This window comes from Marmota marmota, unplaced genomic scaffold (assembly GCF_001458135.2).
Source record: "Marmota marmota marmota unplaced genomic scaffold, marMar, whole genome shotgun sequence".
Lineage (NCBI taxonomy): Eukaryota > Metazoa > Chordata > Mammalia > Rodentia > Sciuridae > Marmota > Marmota marmota.
In genome coordinates this window covers 7,797,618-7,807,268 of record NW_026000016.1, presented here as the reverse complement: position 1 = coordinate 7,807,268, position 9,651 = coordinate 7,797,618, and the positions used below count along the sequence as shown (strand labels likewise).

At 38.9% G+C, this 9,651-nt stretch overlaps 1 long non-coding RNA gene across 1 annotated transcript in view; it reads left to right on the top strand.

The window, feature by feature from the left end:
- Positions 1-1,585: 1,585 nt before the first annotated feature.
- Positions 1,586-9,651, top strand: part of LOC107140414 — a 28,661-nt gene continuing 20,595 nt past the window's right edge. The window contains exon 1 of the long non-coding RNA XR_001503270.2: positions 1,586-1,637. This is a non-coding gene — a long non-coding RNA (uncharacterized LOC107140414). The remainder of the gene's footprint in view (positions 1,638-9,651) is intronic.

The following is a 9,651-nucleotide window of genomic DNA, read 5'->3' as shown; positions in this document are numbered from 1 at the left end:
AAATTCAACTCTCAAGAGGGAGGCTGCCCTTCTAATTTTATTTTCTCCCTAGGCAGTTGTGACTCTTTTCTTATGGCTTGAAATAACATATTGTGGAAGATCACAGTGTGTGAATAGAATTGTGTGAACTCTCCCTCAGGCCTAGGTCTAACAATTATCATCTATTAGCAGAAAGGGATAAACTAAGAAGTTCCACAAACTACAAGCAAAGTAAGAAATGTTTTCTCTCCTCAAATGACATCCGCAGGGGTGTACATTTATGGGGGAAATGACCTTCAGTTAGAAAGGTTTAAAATTGAAGAGTGCTTAGTAAAAGCTTTCCAGGCTGGGCAGGAATGCACTAGTACACTGAATGTACTAGTACAGTTTGGATGTGAAGTGTCCCATAAAAGCTCTTGTGTTAATACAAGAGTATTCAGAGGCAAAATGATTGCTAGAATCATTACAGCTACCCCCAGCTGTAACCTAATCAGTCCTTCTTAGTCTGTATGGACTGGGTGGTAATGTTAGGCAGGTGGGGTAGGGCTAGAGGAAGTGGGTCTCTAAACATGTGTCCTGGAAGAGTGCATCTTCTCTGTAGTCTCTTTCCCTACTCCTCTCTATGCTTTTAAACCCCACCATGAGATGAACAGCTTGCCTCCCCTGGACCCTTCTCCTATGATGTTCTGCTTCCCCTTGTGCCTAGAGCAGTGGAGTTGGCCATCTATGGACTGAAACTTCTGATACTGGAAACCAGAATAAACCCTTTCTCCTCTGAGTTTCTATGATTGGGTATTTTTGTCACAGCTACGCAAAGCTGACGATGCCACACACCAAACCACTAACCAGAAATGCCACTTCAGTGTCTTGTCTGATTGGCATGTACCACAAATGTTGGATATTCTCTTGAAGCAGGCTTTAGGCTGCTAAACTGAAGCACTTCTTGTTCGTGTGTCTATTCTCTGTGTCCCTGTCCCTTCTAAGTCAAGATCTAAGTGGCTTAAAACCAAATGGGAACCTCATCTCACTCAAAAGAAAACTGGATACTCTGAGATGTTCTAGCCAGTAATTATTTTGACTCAAATTTCTTTCTCAATCAATTATAAACTAGGACTTGCCTAACAAGATGAACCACTTGGTAAGACTGCTTTTGTTTAAAAAAATTATTTAATGTATATGGTTTTGACTAGATAAAATATGCACATGGATAGAATTCCGGAAGTGTAGAAAGTCTATAGTGAAAAGTTTCTCTCCTGCATCCCCCAAGGATCCAGCCTCCCTCTTAGAGGACATCTGCTTTTACCTATTTCTTTGTCTCTGCAGACAGTCTATGCCTATGCCCCCACCATGTGACACAGACGCATATGTTATAGGTCCACCTGACTGTCATTAAATTGTTGTAAATCATACAAATAATTCTATACCTTATTTTTTAATCTAACAGTATTATCTTGAAGCTGCCTCAAGATTATACTGGGTATTGAACTCAGAAATGTTTTCTTTTTTTTTTTAACCACTGAGCTACACCCCCAACCCTTTTTATTTTTCATTTTAAGGCAGAGTCTTGCTAATTTGCCTAGGGACTCACTAAATTGCCAAGGTTGGCCTCAAACTTATGATCCTCCTGCTTCAAGCCTTCCAAGTTTCTGGGATTACAGGTGAGTACCACTGCTTCTAGCTTGCTTCATTCTTTTTAACTACTATGTATTATTCTGTTTTATGGATGTGCCCTAATTGATGCAGTCAGTCTCTTACTGATGGACTTTCAAATTGTTCACAGTATTTTGATAATGCAAACAACTCTGCATCTTTTAATAATTTCACATGTCTGTGAATATATTTATAGTTTAAATTTATATAAGTGGATATGACATCTTGTTTTTAATTTTAATTAATGATATGCTATCTGAATTTATTGATGCTTTTATTTATTTCACTATGTGGTCTGTATTTTCTTTTTCTTTTTTTCTGTTGATGTGAAAAATCTTATGACGATGAACAACACTGGAGATTCATTTTTACAAGTAATATAATTTATGTAATACCTCTATTTCTTTGGTCATCATTCTTTGACTCCTTATTATAATCAATGTGAAAATTAGTAATTTCTCTTTATGCCCCCCAGCCTTCCTTCAACTACCTGATCTTATTTGATTTTCAGTATTTTCTTAGTGTTTATATTTAAATAAATTAATTGATTTATCGTTACTAATGCATGGCTATAAAAGATAAAGAAGTATCTAACAGTGCCTTCCTCTTAAAAACTTCCTTTCCTCTGAATTTTGTTATTTATGTAATGTTTCTGTTAGGAAATCTTTCTTTCACTTTCATGCCCAGTAGTTATGTCTTGGGGTTGATATTTGGCAGAATGCTCTTCCTAGAATAAGATGTGCCACTTAAAATTTAAATTCAAGTCTTCAATTGATTTTGGATCTCAACAATACACCACCTCTATTTATCATTTTTCTCTAATCCTTTGCAACTCTTGTTTTCACTTTCTCACTCTGTGGTCCTGTCCATAGATATGTGTCCCACAGTGTCTGTTTTCCTTTGGGCTGCTTCCTAAGTCACCTTCAGATTTCTCCCATCATTTCACTCACTCTTCCCTTATAACCTCGCTTTCAACTCTTGTGTTATAAGTCAGCAGCTTCATCTCCTTTGTGAGTTCATGGTGACATACATGGTCCCAGTTTTTATCTGGTCTGTGGCATCACTTTTGGATGATACTTTTTATCATCTTATTCCCCTTTTCGCCCCATATTTCTTTCGCCTTGTCTTTTGTAGTGTCTTTGTTTAACTCCATGGTCATTGCATCTGGCTATCACTCATCTTCGTTTGGGTGGGCTTCCTGGTCCAGTATTGCAGGTAATGAATGTGAGGCAGGAGTCAAAGCCATCTAATTCATTGTGAATTTCCTCTTAACAGAATCCCACATATGAATGAGCACCTTTTCTCTTTTCCTCATTGCCTAGAAGAGATTGGCAGCTGCATTGCTATTGGCCATGCAGAGTTCCTGGCCTTTACTCTCCCTCAAGTATGGATGGGATAAAGGTGATTCAGCTTTGCCTGTCACGTTTCTGGAGGAAATAGGAAATGGGACAATTATATCTTTATTCTGTCATTTAAATATTGAAAGTCAAAAGGTTTGATCACATGAATAAAAGACCAATGGTCCTGAGGCAAAATGAGCCACCCCTGTCACTGACTAGCTATGCAACTTTGGGCGAGTCTTTTAACCTTTCAGACTATACTTTGTTATCTGAGAGAATAATAAAGGCAGTGTAGCCTGACTTGGGAGATTATTCATGGTATTATTGTGGGGAATAATGGCAAAATATTGTGAAAGTACATTAACACATGTATTAACTTGTGTTGTTGTAATAAACAACTTCAAAATCTCCCACATAAATGTGAGAAAATTAAAATTATTATTAATACTAATTTTTAAAAATTCATCAACTTAATTTTTTTTTATACTGGGATTTAACCCAGAGGTGTTTTCTCACTGAGCTACATCCCTAGCCCTTGTTATTTTTTATTTTGAGTCAGGGTCCTCCCTAAGTTGCTTAGGGCCTTGCTAAGTTGCTGAGGCTGGCCTTGAACTTGTGCTCCTTCTGACTTAGCCTCCCCAGCTGTTGGGACTACAGGCATGCACCACTATGCCTATCTCCAAAATCCATCAATTTGTAATGCCTATTAGTGTTGGTTTAAAACTTTATAATTCTCAGCATGAAGAAGTTTATGACAGAATTTTACTTTTTCCTTCCTTCCTTCCTTCCTTCCTTCCTTCCTTCCTTCCTTCCTTCCTTCCTTCCTTCCTTCCTCCCTCCCTTTCTTATTTNNNNCCTCCCTCCCTCCCTCCCTCCCTTTCTTATACTGGGGATTGAAACTAGGGCCCTCATGCATGTATGCTAAGCAAGCACTTCATCACTTAGCTATATCCACAGCCCTCCAATAGGACATTTCAAATCTTAAAAAGTTGGGGCTGGGGATGTGGCTCAAGCAGTAATGCGCTTGCCTGGCATGTGCGGGGCGCTGGGTTCAATCCTCAGCACCACATAAAAATAAAATAAAGATGTTGTGTCCACCCAAAACTAAAAAATAAATATTAAAAAATTCTCTCTCTCTCTTAAAAAAAATCTTAAAAAGCATCTGCCCTTCCAAGAAGTTATATTCAGTTTTACAGAGGCCTAAAAAACCTACCCCTCACAGTTTTTATTATTCATTTTTATCACCCTTTCTTCCTTATTTCTTCAGCTCTAAAATATACTCTCCATTATTTGAAGGAACCTTTTAAATTTAAAAAATAACTTATCTTAGAATTTATCAGCAATATCTCAAACTCAGCCTGAGGGAACATGCTAAAAAGGCCTCCATGTGCTTGCTCTAATTTGGAGTTCTCAAAGAATACCTTCATTAGGACTTAAACTTGATTCAGTTTTACTTTGTATCTGCGGCCAAAAACACTAATGAAGAATTTCCTAGCACCCTCTCACTCTAGAAAATGAGTTTTTTCTAATTTTTAAAGAGCAAGAATATTGGGCAAAAAATATTATTTTTTTTGAGAGAGAGAAAGAATTTTTAATATTTATTTTTCAGTTTTCGGTGGACACAACATCTTTATTTTATTTTTATGTGGTGCTGAGGATCGAACCCAGCGCCCCACACATGCCAGGTGAGTGAGTTACCGCTTGACCCACATCCCCAGCCCCCAGTTGTTTTTAAACTATCCTTTAGTCTATGCTTCCTTGATCTGGGTATTTCAAATATCAAAAAAAAAAATATGTCCCTAAAAATGTACAAGATGTCTCACTGGGATTTATGAGGATTGGAGAAAAGTAATGGGGACAATAATGATGAAGTCAATATCAGAATTTAACATTTCTTTGAATTAGGATGTGCTAGGCATTGTATTAAGCATGAATTACTGCATGCAATCCTCCTCCCATGTATTAACTTGTGTTGTTGTAATAAACAACTTCAAAATCTCTGTGGAGTAAAACCACAAATAATAATTTGAGACTTTATTAGGGCTGAGGGTCAGCTGTAGCTCTGCTGTGCTGGAATAGGCTTTGGAAACCAGGTTAAAGCTACACTCTGGGGCAATGAAAGGGCTGGTAGAAACTTGTAATGCCTCTGAAATCTTCTGATTTCATAGTAGACATCCTATCCATTTTTGTCCCATTAGCCAAAGAAAGTCCAAAGCCAAGTCCAAAGCCAATGGGGTGAAGAAGTACACTCCTCTACCATGAAGATTGGCAGAGGCAGAGAGAGGACAAATACTTGTGAATAAAGAAGGCAATCTGCCCCCATTTCCTCTTATTGGGGAGAGATATTTTCACCTCTCCCCTCAAGATGATCAAACTACCAGGCACTGAGCTTTGAAATAATGCCTGATTGCTGTTCTTATTGATTCAGAGATGTTCCCCCCAAACACCTGACATAGTCCAATGGTGGAGTGGGGACACCTTATTGAAAAACAGGAAGAATGGGAGGCACCTGCCAGTCATTGGCTTATAGCAATTCTTATATTCCATAGAGCAAATCACATAAGCTCTCATCCTGATGGATTCATCCCAGTTACATTTTCTGGGACTAACTTCTCTATTCAATAGCTCCTCCATTCATTATCCTTTTTTCTGAAGCTGGGTTTGGCAAATTTTCTATTTGTGGCTATCTTGGATTGCTTCACAACTGTAGAAGATTGGGGACTGTAGAAGATTTTATGACTTTAATAATTATAGTCTCTTCTAATCCAGGTTGGTGGTGCTTTTAGCTGTACATGTCCCTATATAACTGTTTTTGTTTTTAATCAATTTGAGTCCAGTCATCTCCATATAAGTCAATATCCACACCATAGCTTTTTGAGAAATACCTCCATTTGTAGATTTTATTGTAAGTACTTTGATCTTATTGTACTTCAGACAGAATATTCTCTTAGTCTCTTCTGCTTGAGCCCTTTTGTCTAACTGGAATAATTTTCTGAGGGTCATACTAGTATAATCAGAAGGCTTAACAATGGGTCTATTTGGATCTGAGACCAATCTCAAGATTCCTAGCTGCTAGAGATGAGAAATAGTTTTTATTTTCAACTCTAAAATGCCTTGAATTTCTGGGACATTAATGTAGCTCTACTGGACTTATCTTGGCTCTGAGATCACGAGGGCTGATGCAAGTGTGCAGAGCCTCTACAAACCTTTGCTCAGATGAGGCAGATAGCTCCTCCACTCACACCCCATCTTGACAAGTCACATGGCCAAGCTCAAATCAGTGAATTTATTAGGGAAAGCTGGAAAAAGAGGAGAAGGAAATGAATAGTTATGAACAAATAATATATAAGTTCCATACCTCTCGAGCTAGATACGTTATAACTCTCTGAATCTAGAAGGAAACTGAGGCAGAGAGAGGTGGAGTACCTTGTCCACAGTCCTACAGCTCCTTCGTGTGCAGCTAGGATTTTATTCTAAGGAGTCTGACTCCATGATGATGAATTATTTCTCAGATTCCTTCCCTAGAGTTCTTATTTTTATGAAATTGTCCATGACCTTTTGTCTAAAGTATCAATAGCCATTAATGAAAACAATTTTAGGAGAGGACTCAAATATGGCAACATTAAAGCTTTGTAAAATGATGTTATGTCTTCAAGAAAGAATTCACTAAATCAATGCCAGTTGTAACCTGCGAGATCATAAAGCTCAATGCAGGAACATTGGAAGCATGAAGGTGATTGAGTCACGGTGGGTTCAGTAATTGGTTCCCTTCACAGGACCTCTCAACTTCCTCTGAATTACTATGCTGTAATTTACCCAGAACCTGAGAATATAAAAGCCTAAGTTGTCATATTGTGAAAGGCGTTCAAATTCCTGAATCTTACACCCAAATAAGGAAATCTTTCAGGATTTGTCTTGAAAGTTTTCTCATTATCAGCCAAAGACTCTGGATTCACAAGGAGCCCAGCTCATTAAATACCATAGTCAGGACAACAGCTATTAAAGCCACATGTTCACACCTCCATCACAGGAAAGTGATGAAATTCCAGATGAGGTCTCCTTCTCCTCCTTGACATTTTATTCTTTTCCTACACTATGTCTTCAGAAGTAGGTCTGATTTGCCAAGAAGAAGAATTTCCTGAAAATTGCTCATCTCCAGAAAGACACAGAACTTAGACTTAGAACTTAATTGCAGCTCTCAGATTAAATGAAGCTAAAGTAAGTCAAGAATAGCATTGAGAAAAGAGCCTTATAAACGCAGCTGACACTCTGAATGACTTATACAGAAAAGAAGTGACAGAATCATTGCATAAGACTCTGATCTTCTGATGGCCCTTCCCTCTAGGACTAATCCAGACTCCAACACAATAGTGTGTTCAATCCAACATCAGTCTTGATTATAAGTATACTAAATGTGCTTACTTTCTAGATGTTCTTGCCTTAGGATACTGAAAATTTGGAGGAAATTCCTAAAGACATCTATGGGGATACCATCAATTATGGTTTAGCTGTTAAGTGTCCCCCAAAAGCTCATGTGTGAGACAATGCAAGAAGATTGAGAGGTAAAATGATTGGGTTATGAGAGCCTTAACTTAATCAGTGAATTAATACCCTGACAGGGATTAACTGAATGGTAACTGTAAACTGGTAACTGTAACTGAATGGTAACTGTGGATGGAGGAGATGAGTCATTGGGGCATACCTTTGGGTTATATATTTAGTAAGCTGAGTTTATTCTTTCTCCGCTTCCTAAGTGCAATGCCCTGAGCCACTTTCTTCCACCACACTCTTCTGCCATGATGCTCTGCCACACCTCAAGTCCCAAGGAATAGAGCCTGCTATCTATAGACTGAGAATTCTGAAACCAAATAAATTTTTCCTCCTCTAAAATTGTTTTTTAGTCACAGCAGCAAAAAAAAAAAAAAAAAATAATGACCATCTGCTTTTGGTGGGAGTAGGAACTGAGAATTCTATGACCCTCAGGACCTCTGTCTAGACATCTGGTTTCAGGGAGCTGGTTCTGTACTCCCTAAATCAGGGCTGGAAGAATGAGAGATCCACAGAATATCTACTGCCAATGAGTGAGGGAGAGTCTGGTGGCATGGCTCATGCACTGGGAATTTTTCCAGAGAAAAGTGAGGAGGTCCCAGTGATATTTGACCATAAATTGGTGTACACTTTCTGTGTAAGCAGCAACCTTTCCTAAGAATTTCCTCACCCTAACGAGTTGATAGGCTAACTACCACACTGGACAATTTCCAGTTCTTAGCTTAAGATATAGAAAGTTTACTTCTCATTCAGGTCATAATCTGATTGGATATTTCGTAGATGGCCTCCCATGCAGTGATTCTGAGACCCACGATCTTTCCATCTAGGGGCTCTGCCAGCTTTTGGAACTTCAGGGTTCTTCACTGGAGGATTCTGAAAGTGGTGTCCCTTGGATTACTCACATTTAATTGTCAATCACAAAACTCCATTTATAACTGTGTTATGGTGTGGATCTTTAATATCCCCTGAAAAGTTCAGATGTTAGGCAATGTAGAGATGTCAGAGTTGAAATGATTAGATTATAAGAGCTATAACCTCATCAGCTGATTAATCTATTGATGGATTAATAATTTAAATGGAATTCTGGGTAGAAACTATAGGCAGGTGGTATGTGACTGGAGGAAATAGGTCACTGGGGATGTGCCCTTGAGGATTATATCTTATCCATGGTTCCTTGCTTTCTGTCTTTGCTTCCTGAATGCCATAACTTGAGCAGTTTACCTCTGATATGCCTTTCTGCCATGAGAATCTGCCTCTCCTCTGGCCCAGACCAATGGACTGGGCCAACCATGGACTGAGACCTCTGAAACTGTGAGCCCCCAAATATACTTTTTCTCCTCTCAGCTGTTCTTATCTGGTATTTTGGTCACAGTGAAGAAAACATGACTAATACAAACTAGAAGTTATGCAATATAGTCTTCCCGAGTCTTCAAAGGGAAAATGAATGGGCTTAAAGAACACACTAGGAAGACCTTAAGACCTCTGGGTGCAAAAACCCCTCTAGGTGAGAAGCTAGGGATGTGCTGATACTGAGAACACAGCTGTTAAGTCAAGTGGTTTCTCTGCTTTTAGCAAAAGAAATTTGAAGTCCTTGGTATCTGGTACAGAACTCTTCACACTCCAGCCCCAATCTCCCTTCCCAGTTCCCCCTCTTGCTGCTCATTACTCAGCTTGCCTTCCCTGCCCCATGCACTTCACACTCTGGTCAACTTGAACTACTGGCTATTCTTGGAATGTGTCACATATGTTCACACCTTTGGGCCTTTGTAAATGTTGTTTCCTGTCTGAAACACCCACGCTTTCCATCCACCACAGGAGCCAGCTCAGAAAGCTGTTTTCTAAAAGTAAAGCTTTGCCTGGACTTCCTCCCCCAGGCAGAACTCATTACTGCCTCCTTCACGATCCCACGACATTCTCCATGCAATGCTATCATAACTTTCTGTGTTGAATCTTTTTTATTTGCTTTCCTAGATGTTTCTCCCCCATGCTGTAAAATGTTGGAGGAAACAATTAAGAACCAAGTCAAGAATCAGCCAGATTCTTGAAAATATAGTAAAAAACCTGAGTTTTCTTTATGACAAGTTGAAAGCTACTTCGAAATATGTTCTAGATGCAACATTCATCCCTGGAGAAA